Source organism: Rattus rattus, chromosome 9 (assembly GCF_011064425.1).
Source record: "Rattus rattus isolate New Zealand chromosome 9, Rrattus_CSIRO_v1, whole genome shotgun sequence".
Classification (NCBI taxonomy): domain Eukaryota; kingdom Metazoa; phylum Chordata; class Mammalia; order Rodentia; family Muridae; genus Rattus; species Rattus rattus.
The window spans coordinates 11260482-11271662 of NC_046162.1; positions in this window are offsets into that span (position 1 = coordinate 11260482).

The window sequence follows — 11181 nt, forward strand, 5'->3', positions numbered from 1 at the left end:
CCACAAGCCAGACAAACCAGGTCCCTGTCCCCAGGGCTGCGGACTTGGGGTGCAACCCCTTAATTAAACCTTCACCAAGTGCTGTACTCTGTTCAGTCCACTCAGCACATCAGAATAACGCCAAATAAAAACGTATCATCCCATTTGACATGAGGAACTCAACACTCCAAAGGATTTAAATACTCCCATGTGCTCTCGTGGAGGTAGAATTTGAAGCCAGACACAACTGGCTAGGAACACAGAGGTGCTAACTGGTGTACTGACTGCTCCCAAAAAGAGTCCAGTGAGAGGACAAGCACCCCATGACGGCCACCAAGAACTCCCAAGAGTTTTAAGACCAGAACTCCCAAGAGTTTTAAGACCTCTGGGGCCCAATACACGCGAGAAGTCAAGACGGTACATCTTGGGGTAGATATGGCTGGGATATCTCCTTGGGAGCTGGGAGGTGAGGGACTGCTAACTTTCTTAAGGTCCTGCACAAAAGCTGAGGTATGGGAACCCCCTCACTTCATGTCAGCTCTGCTGAGGGGTTTCCCCTCTATCCAAGGCACCAAGCTCTTTTATACCTCTCCTCTTTGGCCCATGTCATTTCTTTTATCTTAAATCCCTCTGCTTTCATCTTGCTCTGGAGGCCTCTTTCCCAAGTCAATGGACTCTCATGTCCATTGAGAAATGATATTTTCTAAGGGCATTTCATTAGCTTTTGGTCCCTGTTTCAGGACTAAGACGGAGCCATCCACTGACGAGTCTACAGAACAGGCAGTACACAGTAGGCTCTTTATAAGATATAACGAATGAGTAATGAGTAATAGGATGGCAGGGTTGTCTCTGCTGCTGAAGGACCAGGCTGAGGTGAGCTGGGTTTGGTGTAGAGAGGCAGAACGAAGCAGGGCTCTGGACCAGCTGCCCCACAGACCAGAACAGCAGCTGCTGTTCACAGATCTGCCCATCGCTGGCTTTGGAGCTCCTGCCCCATGAACCACCTGAACCACGGCTGGAAGTGCAGGCTGGAAGGAAGCAGGTTCTTCCCCAAAGCCAGTCCAGCATCTGTGATTTTGGCCTCAGGTGGCCAAGAGCTCATTAGTGGTCTAGACCTGGAAGAGGGAGGTTCTGAACTGTAGAACTGGGGTTGACAGGGAGATAAACGGGAGCAGGGATATGTGACCGAGGGGAGGACGTGGTAAGAGGTGCGAACACAGCACAGAAATGAGTTGGTCTCCCTACTTCAATCTAGCCTTGCCTACTGCAAGACTTCTGTGTCTCACTTTTCCTCGTCTGAAAAACGGGGTCAACAGCAAACAGACCTCATAGAATTGGGAACCCATCAAGTAACAGGGGAAGGACTCCTACCAGCTCACTGGTTACTTACTAACGGGTAAGTTTAGAGAAGACTCAGACCACCTCATTTGGATCTCGGGCCAGTGACTTCACCTCTCCGAGCTGCAGCTTCCTCGGCTTCATGGTGGGTCTCATGCATCCCACTGCTGGAGATGGCGGAGGAGAGGCCAGTGGCTGGCAGGAGCCCACATGGGTAACCTCACTCATGGTAACAAAATAGACAGGAAATTTGAAAAGTGCCAGGCTAGTAGAACGCTTGCCTAGCAGGCACGAAGACCGGGTTTCATGCCCAGGACTGCAGAAAGAGGACACAGCAGCACACACCTGTAATCCCGGTATTTAGGAGGTAGAGGCAGGAGAACCAGGAACTCAGGAGTCTTCCTTAGCTACCTGCTGAGTTTGAGGCCAGCCTAGGCTGTATGAGGCCCTGTCTAGCACTCAGCATGAGTTGATTACTTTACTAAGCACTGCATATTCTCAAACTCAGCCTCTATTGTACAGCTGAGGACACTGGGGCACAAACAGGTCCATGCCTCAAAGTCACCCAAGAGAGAGTGTCACAGTGCAATAACTGCTTTGAACCCGGGATTCCACTTTTTGTTGTTGTTTTATTTGTTTTTGGCTTTGTGAGACAGGGTCTCTCTGTGTAGCCATGGCTGTTCTGGAACTCACTCTGTAGACCCGGCTGTCCTCAAACTCACAGAGATCTGCCTGCCTCTGCTTCCTGCACCCTCTGGCTGAGATTCTGCTTTTCTTATGAGCTCCCAGGAGGGGTTGATAATGTGGCAAGCACACTTGGAGCAGTCAGTGGGTAAGTCAGCTACTGAAGGTGGCAGAGGCTGCCCGCATCTTGCCTGTGGTTGAGCCATACAGGCAGCTTGGAGCCCTGCACTGGTAGCCAGGAGCCTGCTTTCCCTGACAAGCAGGCAGGATGTCTCCCTTGCCTCTGGCAACCCATTTCCTGTCTCTGAGCCCCTTCTTTCTCCATGGTGACATCTGGCCCAGAGTCTTCCCAGTGGACTGGCTGGAGGTTCTCAGCTTTTCATTAACAAGAAGGATAAGTAAGGACTCGCTGGGGCCCAGCTGGGCCTGTTGTGGGCCATCCTGGCCCTGTGCCCACTTCCCCCAGAATGCCAGAGGCAATGGGACAAGAAGAGGCTTGCTGGGTCTGGGCGTAGAGAAGCCTCAACTAGCCTCAGGGGAGACACCCTGCTGTGGGGCCTTCCCGCACAGCCAGCAATTAGGAGGTGGAGCCTAGGCAGGAATTCCCAGGAGAGGCTTAGGCCTGAAAGTGAAGTGAAACTTAGTTGTCCACAGGGAGTTTCCTGGCCAGGGAGAGGAGAACCACTGGTGAATTCTGCAGAACGAGGCTAGGTGGAATGAGGGGAGTTTCCCCTTCTCCTCCAAAGAGGGCAGGCATCACTGGCTGCTGAATAGCTAGCTTCACTGTTTTATCTGTTGCGGGTTCTGCCCCTTACATCCAGAGAGAAGGTTTGCCGGCCCACCTCAGGCAGACACTCTGAACTACAGGTGTTGTTTCCTAAGCATTTATGCCTCAGTTCCTTTTGTCTTATGAGCCAGATGTTACTTTCTCATTTTTGATAGTAGCACACTCAACACTCATTCCTTTAAAAATGAGTCTACTTACAGGGGAAAAGTCACTGAATGTTAAAACATGTATTCGTTACTTTCCTCCTTGCTCAAGTGCTGAGACAACAGGCTTGTACTGCAGGCCCAGTTTCCATGATATTGGACATGAGTGGAACCAGAGTTTTGTGCGTGCTGGGCAGGCCCCTACTGACAGGCTGCACTGCCAATGCAGCCAGTAGTCCCATGTTTTTCACAAAAGGCTCTTTGCCCTGCATTTGTTCCCCGTAGTCCAGAACCATGGCTGAGGGAGCAGGAGAAGTGTGGCTTGCCTAGCAGCCTAGCCCACATCTGTCATCTGTCGGGAGGCCAGGAGGATTGAGAGTTCTGGACCATCCTGAGCTGCGGAATAAGACTTTGTCTAAAGGAAAAGAGGAGGAAAGAACAGAGGGAAGGGGGAAGATGTGTTGGAGAGATGGCTCAGTGGTTAGAGCACTGACAGCCCTTCCAGAGGACCTGAGTTCAAATCCCAGCAACCACATGGTGGCTCACAACCATCTGTGATGGGATCCAATGCCCCTCTTCTGGTGTGTGTGAAGAGACAGTGTATGCATATACATGAAATAAGTAAATATTTAAAAAATAAAAAAAATGAAAGAACAGATGTAACCTGTTCAATACATGGAAACAACATAAAAATCATTTGTGTATATGTTTTGTGTGTGTGTATGTGTGTGTGTGTGTGTGTGTGTGTGTGTGTGTGTGGGCACACACATGTGAAGACCCTAAATTGAGACTCTGTGTCTTTTTCCATTGCTTTCCACCTTCCTTTTAGAGACAGAACCTCTCTCTGAAGCTGGAGTCTTACACACACCTCAGCTTTGAACTTCCATCCCATAAGGCTGGAGAAAATAATTTTCTATTGATTAAGCCAACCGGTCTATGGTATTGTTTGGGCAGCTTTAGAAAAAATATAGTATGAGAAAGAATGTAAACTCTCATTCAAAATATCAAGGCGTAGCTCAGTGTGGAATGGGCATTTAACACACATAAAGCCCTGGGGTCTGGTCCCACCATCAAAGACAATTGAGGAGGCCAGGAGACGGCTTGACCAGTGTCTGCTGCACAAACAGGAGAGCCCGAGTGTGAAAGCCAGCAAGCTCCTGAGAGCTGGGCACAGTGGTGAGAGCCTAAACCCATGCTGGGGGCAAGAGGTCTGAGACGAGACAGACCTCAGTACTGAACCATCTCAAAGGTCCGTTTTTCTCTTTAAAACATATATATTTTTAAACTTTATTTATTTTTGCATGCTGGGGAGGCAAGCAGGTACTGTTCTCTGCATGTGAAGGGCAGAGGACAGCTTGGTGGGAGTTGGTTTTCTCTTTCTACCGTGTGGGTCCCTGGGGTAGAAGTCACCTCACTAGGTTTGGCAGCATGTGGCCTCCTAAAGCTCCCCTGGTCATCTTGATGACCCCATATATTGTATTTTACAAAATATTTTTATTTTATTTGTGTAGGCAGATGTGTGAATGCTCGTGTGTGTGTATGTGTGTGTGTGTGTGTGCGCGCGTGTGTGTGTATCTGTATGTCTGTGTATGTCTGAGTACATGTTCACATGCATACACCACATGTGTGCAAGTGCCCAAGGAGGCCAGAAGAGGGCGTCAGATTTCCTGGCACCGAGGTGACAGGTGGCTGCCAACCACCAGACTCAGGTTTTTTCGAAGAGTGGAAGTGTCTCTAAACCACTTAGTAGTTGCTGGATTTTGGATTTTTTTAAAAAAAGATAGATTGATTGATTGATTGATTTTGGAGCTGGGGACCAAACCCAGGGCCTTGCACTTGCTAGGCAAGCGCTCTACCACTGAGCTAAATCCCCAACCCCTATTTATTTATTTATTTTATTGTATATGAATACACTGTAGCTGTCTTCAGACACACCAGAAGAGGGCATCAGATCCCATTACAGATGGTTGTGAGCCACCATGTGGATTCTGGGAGTTGAACTCAGGACCTCTGGAAGAGCAGTCAGTGCTCTAACCACTGAGCCATCTCTCCAGCCCTGGGTTTTGGATTTTAATGGATCATTTGAAATAGATAAAGACACACTACATTGAGCTAGAGTAATAGAAGCTGGTGTTTGGCACCCATGTCCCACCCTCACGATGGCTCTGTGCTCTCCCCAAGAAGCAACTGAGGTATGTAGATGGCATCCATGAACAAGTAGACGCTGAAAGCTACTAACTGCAGAGGAACGGCAAGCCAGGATTTCTGTTCTAATGGTGGGGTCTGAGAGCTCTCCTTGTCATTATACAGTAAAATACATGATATTAATATGTGCTGGAATACATTATCATGTGTTTAATGTGTCAAGTATATATGCTACAACTAAAGATAGTTCATGTTATAAGTCCGTAGTGTATATAGGTATAGGAAAATGTGTGAAGTCATAAAATAACAGGAAATCAAATAATTAAGGAAAATTACTGGAAAACAGCCAAACTAGGAAGAGCAGACACTAAAGGGTGGGGCAGCACATGCCAGCAGTAGCTCTAGGCCGGTTTGGGGGACAAGGGTGGGGACAGGGTCCTGGGGTTCGGAGTCTGGCAGATCTGATCTCAGACAAAAGGAAGCTTCCAGAAGTGAAATGGTGTGTGGAATAAAGGCCGAGCTTTCCTGCTGGCCTAGGCGCTCATGAGGCAAGCGGTGGTAATTCCTGGGACGTGGCACTCTAGCGAGACCCTCCTTCCCCTACGCAAAGGCCCCATGCTCTACCTCTGCTAGGTTCCTGGCTGCTTGTTTGCCCAGGTGATGGACAACCAGGTGTCTGTGTGTTAGCCGGATGGGGTCACCGAGCTGCCTGCTTCATCTGGCCGGCTAGGCGAAATCACCAGACTGTGTGTGAAGTGCTAGAACGGGTCCCACTGCTGCTGCTGCTGCTGCTGCTCCCCTGCTGCTGCTCCCCTGCTGCTGCTGCTGCTCTCCTGCTGCTGCTCCCCTGCTGCTCCCCTGCTGCTGCTGCTGCTCCCCTGCTGCCCCTGCCCTCTGCACCCTTAGAGGCTCTGAAAATCTCAAGGAGCTGCCTGTGCCTGAGGCCGCCTGCCCGCGTGGGTCCTGCAAGACATAGATCTGGCACAGTTTTTCTGAGCCTTTGTCTTCCCATGTGTAGCATGGGCTTAGGATGCTGGCAGACTGGCTTAGAGCCTCGCCTGGATGCTACCTGTAACGGCAGTACAGGCTGTGGAGGGGTGAGAACATAGCCAGGGAAGTGTGTGTCACCTGTGGAAATCCACCTGTGGTGGCAGAGACACAAGGATCCCTGGGGCTCATGGCCTAGCTAGTCTTCCTGAACTGGCAAGGTTCTGTTTTAGTGAGAGATCCTGTCCCCCAAAACAAGGTGGAGAGTGATAGCCCATGTTGACTTCAGGTCTCCACATGCATGTGCACACACATGACCATAGTCATACAGCACACAGGAAAGTAAAACAGCCTTGTGTGGAGCGATGCTCCTGACGCCCACCTTAGAGTTTCTGGCGTTGCCCTGGCTTCCTCTGAGCCTGTTCCACTACCGCTCTGTTCCAGAGGGAGACGAGCGAGCAGCTGGAAGAGGTTTGGCCCTAGGTCTCCAGGTCTTCCTCAGTCTATTGAAGCCACAGAGTTCAGCCCCACAGCACCATCTGCCTTGATGTCCCCGTCCCATCCCTCTACAGCCGTGCCTCCTCTAACAGGTCTTTTCCACCCTCCCAACCTTTGTCTGAGCCATTTCTAGGCCTCCGATGCTGTCTTCCCTCTCCTAACGTCTCCCTTCCGTTCAAGCCTCGCCCTGGGAGCACGCCACGTCCTGCCCGCATCCTGCCTTTCCCCACGTCCTGTGTCTAGCCAAGCCTTACCTACCCTGTGGTCCCCAGGGCTCTGGAACCTCTAAGGATCAGGAACCCGTGAGTTCGGCACATGTTTATAATAGGCAAATGGATGCACAGGGGCCAGCAGGCAGACAGACAGGGGAATAGAAGAAGAACCAGGACCCGCTAAGCCTCAGTCTCAGAGGCAGAGGCTGGTTACCTGCCTCCATGGTGTCCAGAGTCCGTGCTGAGTAGTAACTGGTTGGTGTTTAATAATCTGGCCTGATCACTCTCATGAAGGCCAGGTGTAGAGGGAAAGCCAGCCCCTCCTGTGTGTGCCTGGACTGTTGGACCTCTGGAAGGTTCTTGGAGAACTACTGAGGCAGCCAGGGTTTCGAGCATCGGATAAGTAAATGAGCACACCCAGAGTCCGTGTCTGCGGCTAGGACAGGACATGGGCCCTAACCGTTTGTAGACCCTGGCTCTGGCTCTACAGCTTTACCTCTAGCCTCCTGCCATCAAACAGCTCACCCCTCCTGTGTCTCCTGCCCAGAGAGGTCCCCAAGCAGGAACCAGGTTAACCTGGGAGCTCAGGACAGCCGAGTGTGGACGCAAGAATACATTGCAGCAAACATCAAATTCCCTCCTGGACGGTGACCTGCCCTGCCATGCAGTGCCTGAGGGACCCTAATAAACCCAGCCCAGACACAGCCTGGCCCCAATTAAATCTCTACCCAGCTATCAGGTCGTGGAGACAGACTCCAGCCACCATGGCTGCCATTCCAAAGGGGAGGGGCATGAATAAATGAGTCATATAGTGTCATCTCCATCCAAGAGGAATGAAGAGACTGCATTAGAAAGATCAGGGAGGGACCCTCCAAGCACATACAGCTCTGGCCTAACCAACGCCAAGAAGGCAGTCATTGAACATCCTAAGTAAAGGAACCAACAGGGCAAAGGATTGGAGGTGATGTAGCTGGAGAAAGGAATCCCAGCAGGCCAGGCCCACAGATGAGCAGGGCCTAGAATACATGGCCTGAGAGGAACCTGGGGTTGCCAGCCTGGGAACTCTGTTCTTTCCCTCTGCTACCAGAGTCTCTTCTCCCTACAGCTGGGAAGCCCCTGCCATGTTGCTTGCCTCATGCTTCCCCTTCCACAGGCCTTTCCCTTTCTCTTGGTGCAGGGTCAGGTGCTCTCTGAGCTGGAGTTGCCCTATGGGTGGCATTCCCCAAGGTTCTTTCACTTCCTACCTACTGTGTGCTGGCTGCGTGGTAGGGGTGATGTAGGTCATCTACGAGCATGCTGTACAGACAAGGGTATGAGGCCAGCGCTCAGGAGGCAGGGTGGGCCAGCTCAGTTGTGCCCCCCTAAAGGTTTGACAGACCTTGTTATGCCTCACCAGGCTGTGAGGAGTGCTGGGGAGCTCACCCGTCCTTTCCTACCTGCCACAGTTCAGCTCTGTGTGGCTGAGCCTGACACACAGACTATCCTCGTGTCCTTTGCTGTCTTTTGTCCCTAACAAAATCCTTCTCGGACCTGGTAGCAGCCTTCACCCCAGCTGTAATACACACCCAGTGTTCCTCCCTCTGGAAGAGGAAGGAGGACATTAAACTGACAGGTTAGCATTGATCTGAGAGGACCACAGTGAGGCCTGTGGGCGCCACTGTCTAAAGATACATTTCACGTGACTGCAGTAAATGCAGCGTCAGAAGCTGGGCCAGCTGGTGCCTTATGGTGCCAGTGACACCTCAGGGCTCCCTGTTACCCACCCTGGTGGAGCAGTGGAAAGGCAGCAGTCTCCACGGTAGATATTTTTGTCAAAGGGAAGCCATAAGCAGGTTCAGAATAGTCCCCTGGAACCTCTCTAACCGTGTCCTGAATGACAATGGTGCCAAACTTTGCTGTAGGTACAGTTAGCCACTCCATGGATGTGCTAAAAAATCCAAGCTGTACCCTTCAAACGGTGAATCCTGAGGGATGTGAGCCATGTTAAAGAAGCCTCCGTAAAGTGAGGCTGCTGGCGTTTGGTCTGAGACAGCCTGTGGTACTGCTCTCATTTCCTGTCTGGTGCTGTGATGAACTCTTAATACAAAGCAACTGAGGGAGGACGGAGCGTCAGCTCACGCTGGCAGGCCACAGTCTGTCGCTGAGGAAGTCTGGGCAGGAACTCGAAGAAGAAACTATGAGAAATGCTTCTCTCCAGCCCAGCTCAGCTCTGCTCAGTCTGCCTCCTTATAACCCCGGACCTTCTGCCTAGAGATGGGCCTGCCCACAGTGGGGCGGGCGGTTCCTCCTACATCAATCAGCATTCACAGACAATCCATCACACAGGCCTGCTGGCAAATCTGACTCAGAGGCAATTCCTCTCCGAAGATTCTGTATCAAATTGATTATTGCTAACTCTCACAGCTGCACAGTAAGACTTTTATCACAAACAATAACAACAACAACAACAACAACAACACACACAACACACACACACACACACACACACACACACACACACACACACAGGTGTGGTAGTATTCAGGATGCTAAGGCAGAGGACTTACCCAAAGTTCAAGTCTTGGGCTACATAGTGATGGCCCATTCCCCCTCCCCCCAAAAGTGATTTGCAGTTCATATATTTCAAGGCCTTGTAGCAAAACAACCAAAACGATACAGGAACACCCCAAGACACCCTAAAATGCTAGGGTCCAGATCTGCTCAGACAAATAGAAAGTTAAAACAAATCATACAACATCCCCCTTCAAAAATGATTACCCCTGTAGCAGTAGCCAGAGCTTCGGTTCCCTAAAGCCCGGAACACGCTTAGTCTTGTTCACAGTGTCAGTTCCTGTCGGCCTTCACCACCCCTTCAACACTGTGACCTCATCTGAGGCACAGGTAAGGAATCTGAGGTAAGGAATCTGAGGCATGCAGTGGGCACTTGAAGGAAAAGGCAAGACAAGGACAAGGCTTGACCCAGCAGGTCAGCATTAAAGCCTGACTTCCTCAGACACAGAAGTCAACAGAATGAAGAAGTGTTTGGTGGGCAAGGGGCAGAGCCTATGATGGTTTGCGGTTTGTGTGTGTGTGTGTGTGTGTGTGTGTGTGTGTGTGTGATGTGTATGTGTGGGGTGTGTGTTGTATGTGTGTTGCGTGTGTTGTGTATTGTATGTGTGTTATGTGTGTTGTATGTTGTGTGTGTGTTGTATGTGTTGTGTGGTGTGTGTGTATTGTGTGGTGTGTGTGTGTTTGTGTGTGTGTGCTGTTGTTGTTGTTTTGTTTTGTTTTTGAGACAGGGTTTCTCTGTGTAGCCCTGGTTGTCCTGGAACTTACTCTGCAGACCAGGCTGGCTTTGAATTCAGAGATCTACCTGCCTCTGCCTCCCATTTTGCTGAAATCAAAGGTGTGCGCCATCGCCGCCTGGCTGCTCGGTCTGGTTTTATTCGTTTTTTTTCAAGATAGGTCCTCACTGTGTAGCCCAGGCTGGCCTGGAACGCCTAGAGATCTTTCTGCCTCTGCTTCCTGAGTGCTGGAACTAAAGGCCCGTGCCACTATGCCTGACTGTGTTGTTTTTAAGATTAATCTGGGGAGGGTGTCTAACATAGGAATGGGTGTGATTGCCACAGCTTGCTGAGGAGGTCAGAGGACAGGAGTCTGTTCTTTCCTTTCACCATGTGGGTTCCAGGGGTCAAACTCTGGGGTGGGCAGGGTTAGCAGGGGTGTTTAGTCTGAGCCGTCCCACCAGCTTCCATCATAGTCTTTAGGGGCACCAGTAAGCCACTACAAGGTCGCACTGTATAGCTCAGGCTGGCCAGAGCTCACAATCCCCCTGCCTCAGCCTCCTGAGTGGTGCAAATACTAGCATGTACAACATGTCGGGGTCTGGAAATCACTGCACAAACCACTCGGACACTCATCTCTGTCAAACAGGGCTTATTGGTTTATTGACTGCACATCCCAAGACTGATTGATCAATCAGGGATGTAGTCCATGTAGACTCAGGAGCTGAACTGAGACGCACAGCCGGAATCCTATAGAGCGTTTAAGCCTGAAATCTACAAACATCTGTGCCAAGTTATTCCACCAATCAGGATTTAGGGATAGGGACTTCCTTAGGGACATGTCTTTGTTGTTTATTTATCCTGCTCCCTTTGGTTGGGGTATTCAGTGGTGGGGTGGGGGACTTGCCTTGTCTAACATTCCTGTTTAACTTGCCAACCAGTGTCAGTTACCCACGTACATGATTTTTGTTTTTCCAAGTAGGAGTACTCCCAAGGAGATCTTGGGAACTTAAACTTTATTCAACCCCTCTTCAAAATGGATGCTTTACTCCAAATAGGTTCTTATGTTGATGCAGGTGTCTGTGTTATGTTGGGGTCCATCTCAGGGGCAGCTTATAAAGCAAATACCACAAAAGCTTATACAA